The sequence below is a fragment of the Harpia harpyja genome, chromosome 3 (assembly GCF_026419915.1).
Source record: "Harpia harpyja isolate bHarHar1 chromosome 3, bHarHar1 primary haplotype, whole genome shotgun sequence".
NCBI lineage: Eukaryota > Metazoa > Chordata > Aves > Accipitriformes > Accipitridae > Harpia > Harpia harpyja.
In genome coordinates, this window is record NC_068942.1 from 82,717,689 (window position 1) to 82,732,040 (window position 14,352).

The 14,352-nt window shown below is 44.6% G+C and overlaps 1 long non-coding RNA gene across 1 annotated transcript; it reads left to right on the forward strand.

Annotated features, from left to right (window-relative positions):
* The first annotated feature begins 7,387 nt into the window (after positions 1-7,387).
* On the forward strand, positions 7,388-13,499 carry LOC128140257 (uncharacterized). The gene is made up of 2 exons (XR_008234670.1): positions 7,388-7,555; positions 11,925-13,499. It is a non-coding gene; the product is annotated as an uncharacterized LOC128140257 (long non-coding RNA).
* The last annotated feature ends 853 nt before the right edge of the window (positions 13,500-14,352 follow it).

Here is a 14,352-nt window from a genome sequence, read left to right on the forward strand (position 1 = left end):
CGTGCACCACGGGGCGAGTGTGCTGAATGTGCTAACGAGAGTATCCAGGCACTGAGAATAAAACGTCTGCAGAGCACGACCTTTTCTTGTTATGGTGGGTTAGTGTTTTCCACGTGCCTGTTGGTGTCACTCTGCATCGGATAAAGCTCTGGGTATCCCTTTAATAGCTGCCGCCCATTCCTCGCTGCAGAAATAATGGGGTTTTATTGCTCCCACACCGACGACTGCAGCAAGAAGTCTGGGGGAAGCGCTGTCGTTTACACAGCTCCCTTGTCCCGTCCCAAGCATCACGTCCCACGGGCTTTGCTTAAGCCAGAGCCAAGCGGGAGAGGGTGCGGGGGGGGCAGCGGGGTCTCAAGGCTCAGCCGGGGGCTTGGGGCTGGTGAGGAGTGGGACCGGGACCGGGAGCCACGCGAGGAGCGGGGGACACTATCCCGGGAGCTGCGACCAAGGAGACGTGATGGGCGATGGGCCACGTCCCATGCCGCACGGACAGCGGCGGGGATGTACTGTCCCTGTGCCACCGTCCCCCGCTCTTCCCTCTGCCCTGAAGACTGCGGCTGAGCCTGCGTGGGACATCCAGCTCTTTGCCTCTAACTCTGTGAATGCAGTGTTTTGCATAACAGGGGTATAAGCACTGTATTAAACCGAATTTTTTTTCTGTAGGTTCCTGGCGTGACAGATGGATGGGTAGAAAGACTTCTGGCAAGGTCCACACATCTCCTTCCTGAGCTATTAATCAACCCCAAATTGCACATCTGATGCTGTTCCTAAGCAAAGGTGGAGGACAGGAGATATTCACCGCCTGCGTTTGCTGCAGAGGTCACGTTCCCTACGAAGCCAGACGGAGAGGGGTCTTGCCCGGCAGTCAGCGGGACACAGGAGATGTGTCCGAGGGCCAGGTCCCAGCTCCGGGCTTGTGCCCTGCGCTCCCAGCCCTGCTTCTGGGGCTGTCGCTCTCCTTCATTGATCACTGGCAGCAGATTTGATAGAGCTCACTGGCGGTGAGGGTTACTCAGGTGTTAAATGAAAGGTCGTCCTGGTGGTTTTTCATGGAAATGAGAAGCAGGACGGGAGTTTCAAGGTGCAGCTTCATTGCTGAGCTGCAGTGGACTCTGTTCACCCCTGCTGGCCTAGTCAGCCCGTCCTCGGGAATGGAAATCAACAGACTCGGTTTTCTGAGCTGGTAGCACTAAAACTCAGCACTTCTTTCTGTCTCAAGGTTGCCTGTGGCTCATCGGCAGAGATGGAGTGACTTTCATGCTGAAGTGCCTTTTCTAGTAAGTTAAGTGTCTCAGAAAAAGTGTAACAACCCTGTCCATGCCTGACTATGACTGCCACATTTCTTTGAAGTTGCTAGAATATTTTTATTAAATATATTTGATTTTTCCAGATAATCTGGGGGGGAGACAAGCATACTGCAGCTTTCTATTGTAAAGATCTTTTATTAAACCTCATGCCTGCACCTTTATAAACCTGCTGTCCTTGGACAGGGTTTCTCCATGAAGTTTGCATCTAGAGCATCGGCATGTGATTTGGGATGATCAGTCGCTTCGGTCTTGCTTTGGGTGCTCTTGTCCTTTCAAAAACTGGCTAAAGGCACAGCTGCTGTTGGCCCAGTCAGGCCAGACACTTTGAACTGGGCTCACTGGGTGAGGAGCCAGGAAAGAGAAAAGCTTGTGGTGTTGCTTAAACAGGTGGGCTGTTCTGCACCAGCCTGAGCTCATTCAGGGCACATGGCATCGCTCCAAACTCTGGTCACACGGAAGAGGAGATGAAGTTAACATTAAAAAAAAATAAATCTTGGACATCAAACACCTCACAAAAAAGTCAAAAATCAAATTTTAATTCACATGGTTCCCTTCAGTGTAAAAATTCTCCTGCACGCTGGCTGCTGCAACACATCAACAGAAAATACTCTTCAGCTGCAGCAATTAACACTTCAGGCACAGCAAGATTTGGAATTCAGATGTTTGAAAGCATCAAGTAACAGCATCGTGTTAAATATATCCTGTGCCATATGCACACGGCACATGCATGTGAGGGGCATGTGAGGCAATGCATAATTTTGAAGTACCGTGTCATCCTATCAGACTCTTTTTTTTCTTCGCCAGAATAAATCTACATTAAAAGATAAAGAACAAGGCCTTGTGCCCTGTAAAAATCAAAATCTGATTTCACTTCTTTGGATGAAGTATTTTTCATTTTACATTTCCTATCTCAGACTTAATTAAGTATTTTATGTGGCTTGCCCCTGCTGCTGTCCTTGTACTCAGGATGTGACTGAAGAGGTGCATGCCGTCCTGACTCAGCTGTTCTTTGTCAATAGTGCCGTTAGTCTTGTCATGCTTTTCTCTGGGTTATCCATGCACTAAAAATACCCCTTCAATTGAACCTAATTTCCTGAAGTATCTCCTGTGTATACATAGAACATCAGACGCTGCTCCATGGAAATACCCATGCAGTACTTGAATTTAAGGCAGCCTTTGTCTGGTGTCTAACCTGAGCTTTTGGTACCCTGCGCAGACTGCGGAGGTGCTGAGAGTGAAGCCGGTTGGTAGGTAGTGCTTTTGGGATAAGACTCTGTTCAGGTTTCAACATCAATGTGTATCCAGCCTTTTCCTTCCCCGTTGTCACTGCCAAGCCAGCCCTTTCCTCCAGGGTTTCACTGGAGTTCAATTTTGTTGCTGGCTCTGAAGAGCTGTTTCTCCTTTCCAGGTCCCACCATTAGTGGAAGCTGCCTTATTGTAGGACCAGTTGCCCCCTCATCGGTTGGTACTTCAGCCTTTTATCTCCTGTCTCTGGGTTGCCCACACATGAATAAATAGATCCCCAGATCCCCAATTCCCCATTTCTGTGGACTGGAGAGCATTTCCTTCAGGTGAAAAATGAGAAAAATCCAGGCAGGATTTTTTTAATATTTGGAAGCTGTCTACTTCAATTTAATAAGTTGCCACTATAAACCTATATCTCTGCCTTGTAATCTGATATACGTCTTAAGAAAGTCAGCAGCTCTGTGCAGTAAAGACCACTCACTCCCCCGTAGCCCAGCAAACGCCTGCTGATTCCTCCTGCCGAGCCCTGCTCTCTGTGACATGCTTGTGGGCTCAATGTCCATCGGCGAGGTTTCCTTCCTACAGTGCTCCACGCAAAAAGCCAGACCTGGTTCATTTTTTTCCCAAGCACTTTGTGATAACTTTTTTTTTTTTTAGATTTCTTATGGACATAGTATACTGGTAGCATAAGGGAAACTAAAAAAATACTTTTATTGCCAGGTGTTTCCACACATGCATGCATCTTCCAGCTCCACCTACCACTGAAAAAGGCAGAGAGAGCAAGGTGCACTGTTTCAGAAGTGCTCATGTGTAAGAAATTAAACCCTGACTAATCTCCTGGTGCCTCGGTTCTTTTCCATCAGCCACTTCACAGAGGGGTTACGCCAGCACGCAACCAAGGCCAGCCACTCCAGGTCGTGACAGAGCGCAGTATTTGAAAAGCCATGCCTATTTTAATGCAGCTTTGTAGAATCAATCTTAACTGGTGACATTAATCATTTCGAGTACATTGAACAGGTATTTGCAATTGCTGTTCCTATGTTGTCAGGAAAAATTAAACCAACCCCCTTTATCTTTAAGTCCCTACCGCTCATTAGATATGACAAGGTGTGAACACGTTTTACTTCTGGCAAATATTTAGGCGGAACTTTTTTTTTCTGCAGACACACTTAGGGAGTGGCATCGCATAAGGCCTGGCACCCCCTCCTCATCAAAGCAAAGCAGGTTACAGTTCATCGCAGAGCTGCCCCGGTTTCCGTGCGGTGATGCAGACTGGGAGAAGGAGCTGCTGGAGCGGCTGCGGGAAGAGGGTGCATCGCCCTTGGGGACGCAAGGGCATGGGCATGGGCACGGACTTCTCGCCTGCCCGGAGAGCCAGCGCTGGGCTGGACCTGTATTGGCAGTAGACACGACCGGCAAGTCCCTGCAGTGTCCTATAGCTTTGTTCTGTGGAGTTTTGCACTGGGAACATCCTAAAATTTTAATGCCAATGCACTTTTATGCAGAGGGCAAGGTGGGCGGCTAGAGGTAATTAGCATCACAGCTCTGTGTACAACTTTCCACTGAATCTTGTGAATGTACCGAAAATGTAGCGAAACGTAGTTTAATACCTAATTTGTCTTGATGGCTGTAATTGTATGTGCATTTTGTTTTTAATTTAAATAATATTTTAATGAAACACATCACCTCTGTTTTCACACACCAGTGTTTCTTTTTATTCTCACTTGGGTAGACCCTGCTTTTGCACAGATTTTAGATGTGCAGCTTGGACCCCTTCTGAGACTAAAAGTAACACCCAAACTAATGTACATGTCATCCCCATATTGGTCTGTGTGTTAAGTATTTGGGAGCTATAACTTAAAGAGATAAGCTTGTTTTAAGGACTGAGAAATATAGCTTGTACAAAGTTTGACAAAATGATTGTATCATTAAATTCAGTCTAGTTGCCTCATCACTGCTTTTACTTAGGTTGTAAAAATTTTTGAGGAATGACATATCCTTAGTTTATGTGTGTAAATAAATAGACTTCATGGTACCATAATCCCAAACCTGGGCTGGCATATTCAGTTGATACCATAATCCAATTCATAAATAAGAATTATTTAATGCCTCATGCTACCTTGGGTCTTTCCTCTCCTGCTTTTGAACACACAGAAAAATAAGGGTGGAAGGAAACCCAAAGGATGGCCTGTCCTCTCTGCTGTCCCAAAATGTGCTCAGCTGCACGCACATCTTCCTGAGTGATAGAAACCTGCTGAAACCTGGACTCAAATCCTTCCAGCAACGGGGACCTTAGGACCTCTGTCCACATCACCAGAAGGGTTTTACAATGTCTCACTTGCTTCTGCCTTGTGGTAATGGAATGCCTCATTCTCCTCTATGATGACACCCAGCATCACAAATTCCCTTTGTCTTTGCATCAAGCTTTTACTTATTTGCAGTTATTACTTTCCCTTCGGTGTTTTCTTTTGGTTGAATAATTGTAATTTTTTCCATCCTTCCTCACTGATGCTAACTTTTAGAGCTCTGATGACTCTTGTTGTTCCTCCTGGCTCTTTGCAGCTGCCTCATGTCCTGCTGGAAGCCTGATGCCTAAAAGAGCAGTGGAGACTTTACCTGCAGCCATGAGACACCGTCACTACTGCTGGAAAGGTCCTCCTTGTCCCCCTCCTTGAATTATAACTTAAGCCTAACATTTTGGCTGACAGTTTCATCACTGCCAACCCCTACCACTAGAGGAAAACATTGCTAAAATCAACACATGTATTGGATCTTTTTCTGTTCAGTAACCTAGGTGGTTATTGCTTGGACACATCTCCCAGCTTTGCACTTTATTTTATATCTGTTCATATCAATCTCCATTGGCAACTATTGGCTATAGCCATTATCTATAGGCATAACCCAGTTCCTTTTCCACTCATATTTTTTTTCATTATCTTTATCTTTTTGCATTCTACCAATGATAAGAAATTGTGAGGTGAAATCATCTCTGTGCACAATGTGACTTCTTTTGAAAAAGCTGAAATAAGAAAGCTGAAAAAATACAGTGCCCCTCTTCCTACTACACTAAATAAAATCACCGTGATCTCTTAAAGAAGCCCTTCGAGCACAGATGTCGATAGTACAAGAATATCACCAGGTTTGGAGGTAGCCTTGTGCAGATGGCGGAGCATCCTTCCTGTGAAATACATTGCATTATGCCAAAATTATGCCAGTACTGTTTAATATCTTCAATTATACAGACAGTGGGAATGAGTGCACCTTCAGCAAGTTTGCTGACGACACCAAGCTGAGTGGTACGGTTGACATGCCTGAGGGACGGGATGTCATCCAGAGGGACCTGGACAAGCTTGAGAAGTGGGCCCATGTGAACCTCATGAGGTTCAACAAGGCCAAGTGCAGGGTCCTGCACCTGGGTCGGGGCAACCCCCAGTATCAATACCAGCTGGGGGATGAAGGGATTGAGAGCAGCACTGCTGAGGAGGACTTGGTGGATGAAAAACTGGACAAGAGCCAGCAATGTGCGCTCACAGCCCAGGTCAAGCCTGTCCTGGGCTGCATCCAAACCACGACACCAGCAGGTCGAGGGAGGGGATTCTGCCCCTCTGCTCCGCTCTGGTGAGACCCCCCCTGCAGTACTGCGTCCAGCTCTGGGGTCCCCAACGTAAGGAGGACATGGACCTGTTGGAGCGGGTCTAGGGGAGGACCACAAAAATGATCAGAGGGCTGGAGCACCTCTGCTAGGAAGACAGGCTGAGAGAGTTGGGGTTGTTCAGCCTGGAGAAGAGAAGGCTCCGGGGAGACCTTACAGCAGCCTGCCAGTACCTAAAGGGGGCTTAGAAGAAAGATGGGGACAGACTTTTTAGTAGGGCCTGCTGAGATAGGACAAGGGTTAATGGTTTTAAACTACAAGAGGGTAGATTTAGACTAGAAGGAAGAAGTTTTTTACAGTGAGGGTGGTGGGGCCCTGGCCCGGGTTGCCCAGAGAGGTAGTGGATGGATGTCCCATCCCTGGACACATTCAAGGTCAGGTTGGACGGGGCTCCGAGCAACCTGGTCTAGTTGAAGATGTCCCTGCAGGGGGCTTGGACAAGATGATCTTTAAATGTCCCTTCCAACCCAAACTGTTCTGTGATTCTATGATTCTAAAAAACAGGTGACTTGAAGTATATGAGATACTGGACTTTGGGCTTACTGACCTGGTCTCCACCTTTCATTTTACCATAATGATCACCGTTCAGCTGAACCTCTGGATCCAGACAGAGAGTCCCAGAAATAAAGTACACTGATATTTTTCAATTACAGTTCATGTTGTTGGCTTGATGGATACAAAATAGGGTCTTGATAATAGGTAAGAATATGAATAATTCCTTTTGGTTAATTGAAAAGGTTATTTTAATGAAAATCGAGCAGTTTAAAATGTCTGTCCCATAGGGACATTCACTCATTAGCTTTCTTCCCTGGAAGGCATGTGTTTGCTACCAGGGATTTCTTCCTCTTCAGTCTTAGACTGGCTTGGGCTTATTTTTATACATTTTATAAGACAGTATGTTAGCATACTCTTTCCTCACTGGGACCCAGCTAAAGCATAACTTTCTTCCCCCATTAGCTATTAGTTTAAGTACACAACATCCTCTCCCAGCTGGTCAGTATAAAGAGCTAAAGATTGTTAATAGTGACTGTGCAGGTTTGTTAGGTGTTGCCATGTGCCCTATTTACAGAGCTAATCTAAAATAAGTCAGGTAGCAGTCACCTAACTGTTACACAATCGCTGTCACAGCTAAAAGCAGCTCAGGACAAGACAAACAAATCTTAACACCCGGCACTGCCAGGTCAGTACAAAGCTGAAGGGATTTTGTTAGCAATGGCAAAAATTACATTTACTGGGCTGTACCCTTTTGCTCCTGGGCAAGTAAAAGGCAGCCTTTCTTGCATATCCCTCTACCCTGCTGCTTGAAGCTGTTGCTGCTGAAGCCTAATTCTGGCAGAGAAGTCTTTAGGTGAGCGAGGAAAGTCCAGTTTTGTGGACGACTCTCCTGATTACAAGCTCCTTCTTTCCCGCCTGCCTCCCGAGGAGCTATGGGAGGCGATGCACTTACTTCGGCAGCACCGTGCGAGGCTCTTGTCATGGCCAGGGAATTGCAATGGCTTAATGAGCAACAGCAACGGCCAGCAAGGGTTAATAGGGGTGGGTTTGGAAGGATTAGGTGAACTTTATCTTCAAGGAAGTGGGATTCTGCAGAGATACAAAATGAGAGCTAGATGGTCATTTTAAAGGAGCGGATGAAGAAATGGGCTGTTCAATTCCTGACAAGCCAGACTTGCAGAGAAACTTCCAGCCTAAGCTTCATTTCAGGAGCAGGCCAGGCTGTTGGAAACCAGAGTGATGGAGAAGTGGAATAAATGTGAGCACATCATTTCCCTGCCCATGCGCTCACCTCTCTTTCCTATTACCGTAAAGAGAAAGACTAAAGCGTTGTTCTGAATAAAGTTGATTGTGGATTTAGACTACGTAGATCATTGATATTGTAAATTAGTGACAAACTCTTAAAATTAGGAAGCAAAGATATGATAATGCCTGGCAAGTAATACTGAGAAGTGGAATTGCAAAGCAATATAAGCAAATAATAGTCTTCAGATAGGAAAAAGAAATACAATGGGATAAAAATCTTACCAGATGTTAAAGTCTAGCATCACTCACTGGAGGTATTCAAAAAAAGGAATGTTTCATGAGCATAAAGACCACGGATGTAAATTTTAGTTGATGTTAGATGAGGATTTTTTATGAGAAGACATTATGTACCAGACCTTGGAAGAAGCAGAAGTTTTAGTGAAAATATAAATGTAAACTGGAGCTGATGTAACTTGTGGGGGAGAAAAAAAGCCAGTTCAGGTTTCAGCCCAAATTGGACTAAAACCCTAAAATGTAAAAACAGTTCCTATGTACTGGACTTTTCTAGGCAGACAAACCTGCTTCAAAGCATCAAAATGAGGACCATTAAATCCAGTCCTCTGGTATTGAAAGCCTTCACATTGTATAATTGCTGTCTTCAGCTGATCAGTCTGTCTCAAAAACCAGTCTTCCCTGTGCTGTGACAAGAACTTCTCACATCTCCCTGCCATTGCCTTGAAAACCTTCTGCTTCCAGCCCAGGTTTCCTCATGGAAACATGGAGCACATCAGGGGTAAACCGTGGTGGAGCTGTTGTACAGTGAAAGATTACTAGACATGTAATTTTTAGAACAGAATAATTTGGATTCAAAGGCTTGCCATATTATGGCTGAACTTAGCTTCATGCAGTAATTCCCAAACTCATCTACTTGGGATATTCAATGCAGTGAGGAAATAAGAAATTTTTAAAAACATAATTGTTAGGCTTCAAATTAAATTACTTCAGTGGACCATAACAGTGCAAAGAAAGGGCAAGGATGTAAATCGCAATATAAACAGCATTAACCTTTTTTTCTGAGTTTCCACAACTAACAATAGAATTACTGGCAAAAAGTCAAGCATCTTATATTTTCACTTAAGAAACAGAACAGTGAAAATGTTCCTCTCCATTGTGTTCATGATTCTGTGGCCCAGGAGACACTGATGCAGGTAGCAGATCAGGAAGGGAAGAAATATTTCCATGCAAGTGCTGGGAAAGGATAGTCAGCTAAAAGCTGAAAATGAAATGGCACAATAAAAAAGTTTCAGAGAAGAAAATGAGTACCAGGATTAATTCAGTACTCCATGCACCAAGTTCCAGGATCAATTCGCTACCTCATGCACCACTTGCTGTGGTCTGAGAGACATTCCAAGGTGATGACGACTCTGCATGTGCCATGGGGTTTGGTATGCAGAGCATCTTGCTGTTCAGTCAGCACTTTCAGAGGTGCCCGTGCTGCTCAGTGCACCGAAAACAGTGTGAGCGGTGGGGTGGCTATGCTGCAGCAACCTTTACAGGTCGGTGGGAGTGCTTCTGGTACCACTACAGCAAAGGCTGGCATGAACATCTTTCTTTGTGTTTGAGCTTCCTATGAAAGAAGCCTTACTTAGGTTACAGATGGGTTTTTACAAGAGATTTAGTTATAGTCTACATTTTACTTCTTCCATTGATACCACTCCTGTATAACCTCTTTAAAGTTTGATACATGCTACGTTTTGACAGCTAATATATTGGCCTTACCCAGAGAGCTGTTCCTGAATGAATATTCATATTGCGTATTCAAGCTCAGGAGCCAACAAATACCAAAGTTAATGTCGCACGAGCTCCTCAACTCTGCCTGGCTGCGTATACGTCTGATGATGATGCCATCCTCTGTAAACTGCCACATGGGCCTGAAATAGTCTCTACAGTCACATAAACAGGCAGAATGGCACAATGATGTGCCGCGCTTTGCATAGCTGGTGTGCAACCAGCTACCTTGATTACCTACAGATTTATAGTACAAAGTCTGTCATGGAGAAATGACAGAGCAGAGAGGATTTTCATTTGTGCCCAGCACTGGCCTTATTCTCCCACAAAAGTCAGCTTAAAACCTGCTTTGTTCTGATGGAAGCACAGTTAGGGCAGTAATGCCTCTCTGTCCTTAAGTCTAAAACAGATGCAAAAGAAGAAAAAAAGCCCTGTGCAATGGAAGTGCAGTGTTACAAGCCACAGCATCGTCCTACTTCAGTCATGAGCACTGAACGTCATGAGACCTTCCACCATACACAGCATCTGGATAATGGATCTGTTAAAAGTACGGCTCCTTTCTGGAGGAAAAAGGAGCTAGTGCCAAGCCAAGGTCCATTTGCATCGCAAAGCTCTCTTGTACGGAGAGTAATTTTCACGAGTTCCCATCTGAATGTATTCTGCTCAAAGTCAGGGAAATACTATAGTTATACTCAGAATGTCTTTGTAGCACACAGAAGAACTGGAATGAGACAGGACTGTAGAGAAGAGAGAAAAAAATGACATACAAGAGGAATTGTAAAATGTTTTCTATAATTTACAACCTGCAGAAACAATAAGGGACCCTGTTCTGCCACTGCTTAGGTAATATATGTCCTGTGTATTCTCATAAACTACGTGGCTGCAGTACTTTGCATAGCCTTTTTGTATAATTAAGATGGAAATGGGTTTTGCTGTTCCAGCACCAATGATATTCCCTGGGAGCGCAGAAGGCGGCAGAAGGGGATGACGTGGTGGGGATGTGCTGGGGGCTGGGATCCAGCTCGGCAAACGGACTCGCAGCACAGGACACCTCCCGAAAGCCAAGGGGGAAGCACGGACCGGACTGTGCCCGCTCTAACCTTGATCCACATAATCCACGTCCATGTGCTCACACCCCCCGTGGCCCCTTCAGAGCCATGCAGGCTTTCACAAGAAATGCCAATGGTGTGGAAGGAGGCCCTTAATGGACTGTGGATGAAAGTTTTTCTCCATGACTGGTCACGGCTCCTGTGTGACGATGTCCTTCCCCAGGAAGCCATGGATTCACCCCGTCTCTGGCTCTGCGGTGGCTCTCCATCCCCTCTCCACTTCTGTCCTGTAGCCACTGCAGCTTTAATTGACGTGAGAAGGAGCTACTTCCACTGCAGTTCAGGATGATGATCACCTTGGCCAGTGGCAGGTACCTTTTCGGCGCTACGACAATTGGATACGGCTGGTGAGCCTTCCTGTCCATTTGGCCCATGGAGTGGAGCATGCAGCCCCACTTGTCACTGGTGACTCTTGAAGACAGGATTTGGCATTACTGAGAAATTAATTTGTTTTGAAAATGTTGGATCAAATCAAAACAAACATCATTTACATGGCAGCATAAGAATGACCATATCAGCTCAGAACAAGGGTACACCTCCCCCTGTATTCTCTCTTAAAGGGTAGCCAAATACAAATGTCTAGAAAAGAGCAATAATAGAGCAAGCATATTTGACTGTATACAGTTGTTTCCCAAAACATACTGTGAACCAGAAGTTCGAATATAATGTCCTGGAAATGTTGATGTATGAAGTTTCCGATGTGACACATGCTGCAGCTTACCCAAGCTGGAGAGACCAGACCATCTGGACTCTGAAACAAGAGACGGACACCCTGACTCACTGAAACTACAGGTCTTTTGAGATTGTCTAAAGAGTTTAACTTCTGCTATACCACAGGAAAAACTGTTCATAAAGGATTTTTTCCATGTATTTCTGACCCTCTGGACCCCTGGTTCCTTGTCAGACAACCTAAGTCCACCAGTGTAGTGCTGCTGTTCTGGAACTGTGGATCTTGAAAGTGCTATTGACTCCAATACTCTGACAAGGAGCTGCAAAAAATATGTCCTGCTTTTCTTTTTTTTTTTTTTTTTCTCCTGATAAAGATGATGATTTGATATTTTTCTGCAAAACTCTCTGCAGCTCCTGCCATCATGTCCATCAATGTACCTGAGCTGTGAGCATGCAGAAGCAGGAGCTCGACCTGTGCAAGCCTCGGATGCTGCCTCTGACACTGGGATGGATGGGATGCCCTCAGCCACCAGTGCCACCCTCCTGTGCTCCAGTCGTGCCACCATGCAGTCCTAACTGGAACGTGGCTGGTGGAAGAGCCCTGCTTCTATAAGGTTACCCTTTGGCTTTCTTTTGACACCTTTCATCACGTTTCCAGGATCTGAGAATTCCTGGAGAAAAGGATACAAGTTTTTTCAAATTCTCCAGACACAGCTTGGCTGCAGTGAAGCAACTGGACATTGTGAATACAGAAGGGAAGGCATGTACTGTCTGGATTATTAATTTCCAGGGGAAAGGAAAAGGTTAATTTACAAAAATGAAAAAGAAATGACTCATTGTCAAGCTGAAAAAAGAAGTGAACATGAAGAATTTTGGCATTTATGACTCTTGTTGTCATAGAAACTGAACTTGATATTTCCATAGAGCAATCCGTAGAGGTAACAAATACTGTACTTTATAGCGGTGATGAATTAAGATCAACTTAAGATTTCCAATACATTGTCAAGCAGATCAAATACAGGTTTATTTTGTATTGCCAAGTTGTTATCAGAGCCCTTAAAAACCATTGGCGATATATTTAAATGAAACCTATCTGGTATTTGCAGGCTATTATTAGAATTTAGAGTGGCTGGGGGAGAGATATTACAATAGCCTAGCAAAAAAGTTCTCAAATTTCCATCAGAAAAGAGCATGTCTTATGGGACACATCTCTTGTTTGCCATCACACAATCTCCTCTGGCACCTAAGCAATGACCTGCATAGAAAACAGTTCTGTGCAGTTTTGTGGATCTTGAGGGCAGTTTCTGAGACTGAAATGAAAAGGGGACCCAGCGCGAGAGGACTGACCAGTTCTCAGGACAGCACAGCTCAGGACCTGCTGGCTTCTCTGAGGCCTTACATATTAGGTCTTTTGGCAGCTGATACGACAGACGTTGCTTGGGTTCCCCAAATTCTACTTATCTGTGTAGACCTATTAAAAGTATGGTGGTGCCACATCCAGGATCTGAGGATTTCAGCTAGTTTAGCATATCCCAGTGTGGCCACCGGGTAGCTGAGACCACTGGAGACATATACTAAAAGGATTTTTTTTGACCATTTTGATCATGAACCATTACCTCCCACATAGTTATGACTGCAGGGCTTCTCTGAACGTGGTTCTGTTTCAAGGTGAGCACTTCTTTCAAAAAAAAAAAAACACATCACATTTGATTTTAAAAATTCCAGTAATGGATAACTTATCACAATTCTTTGTATATTATTCCTCTTTATTTTAATATACAAACAAGAAATCCTGCAACCCCCGAACTATTCTTATTCTTAAATTAGCTTTATTTCCTATCTGGATACTTTTTTGTGCTTTATTAAGTAGGTTGGAGAATCTTCTGTCAAAGTTATGTTCCATTTGTTGTTCAAAGTTGGAAGTTGTGATCAAGATAGACATTTACCTTTTCTTTGGTAAGTAAAATGTTGACTTCCTAAGCAGTCTTTCACGTCAGGTGTGTTTGTCTTTCTTTTTTTGTTGTTGCTGTTCTCATGATTCTCAGAACCTTCCCCCATCCTATTTTTTAAAATGATCATGTCAGACCTAGGCAATGCATTTCAGCACCACTCACATTAATGCAAAACAGAGGGAAAGGAAAATGCCTCACACCTATACAATTTTTTTGGAATTATGTAGTTAATGCTGCCTAGGCTAGCCTGTGCCCATGGTCAGTAGTGTCTGCTGAATCATAATTCACTGCGTCTTCACCTAGCAGAAGGATTTTCCCGTGATGCTGACTTTGGTGCCTCTGCTTCCTTTCCCCATTGCTTCCGAAGCTCATCTCACTCTTTGGCAATCTCTCACCGTTGTCTGTGAGTGAGGGTGCAGAAACAGCAGTAAGAAGTGGAAGTGGTCTCCTCCGTGCTAATGGGGTAAGTACTCTGACAAACCAGCGTGCCCTGACCTCGGGAGCCTGCGGGTATTGACAGCGCAACCGCACGCCTCTCTGTGAGAGTGCTTCTGCCACTTGATTTCAATAGGGGTGGTAATGGGCAGTAGTTGGTCCGGCTAAAAGGAGTAAGTGGAGCCTCTGCTCTTCCTGCCAACAGTTAGAACATCTGAATTATGAATGAAGATAGTTACGTGCTTCCTAGGCAATTTTATTTAGCTAATATATTAAAAGATTGGAAAGAAAATTTATATGGGGTATGATGAAAGGAAAAAGACCAATACAGGGAATGTGAAATGACACAGGGCTGTTCTGTGAGCACTAACGATGCCACATAAAAGCCTTAGGGAAGATAATGCACTGTTCTAGGCAAGATAATTCTTCGTCCCAAACTTGTACTGCTGAGG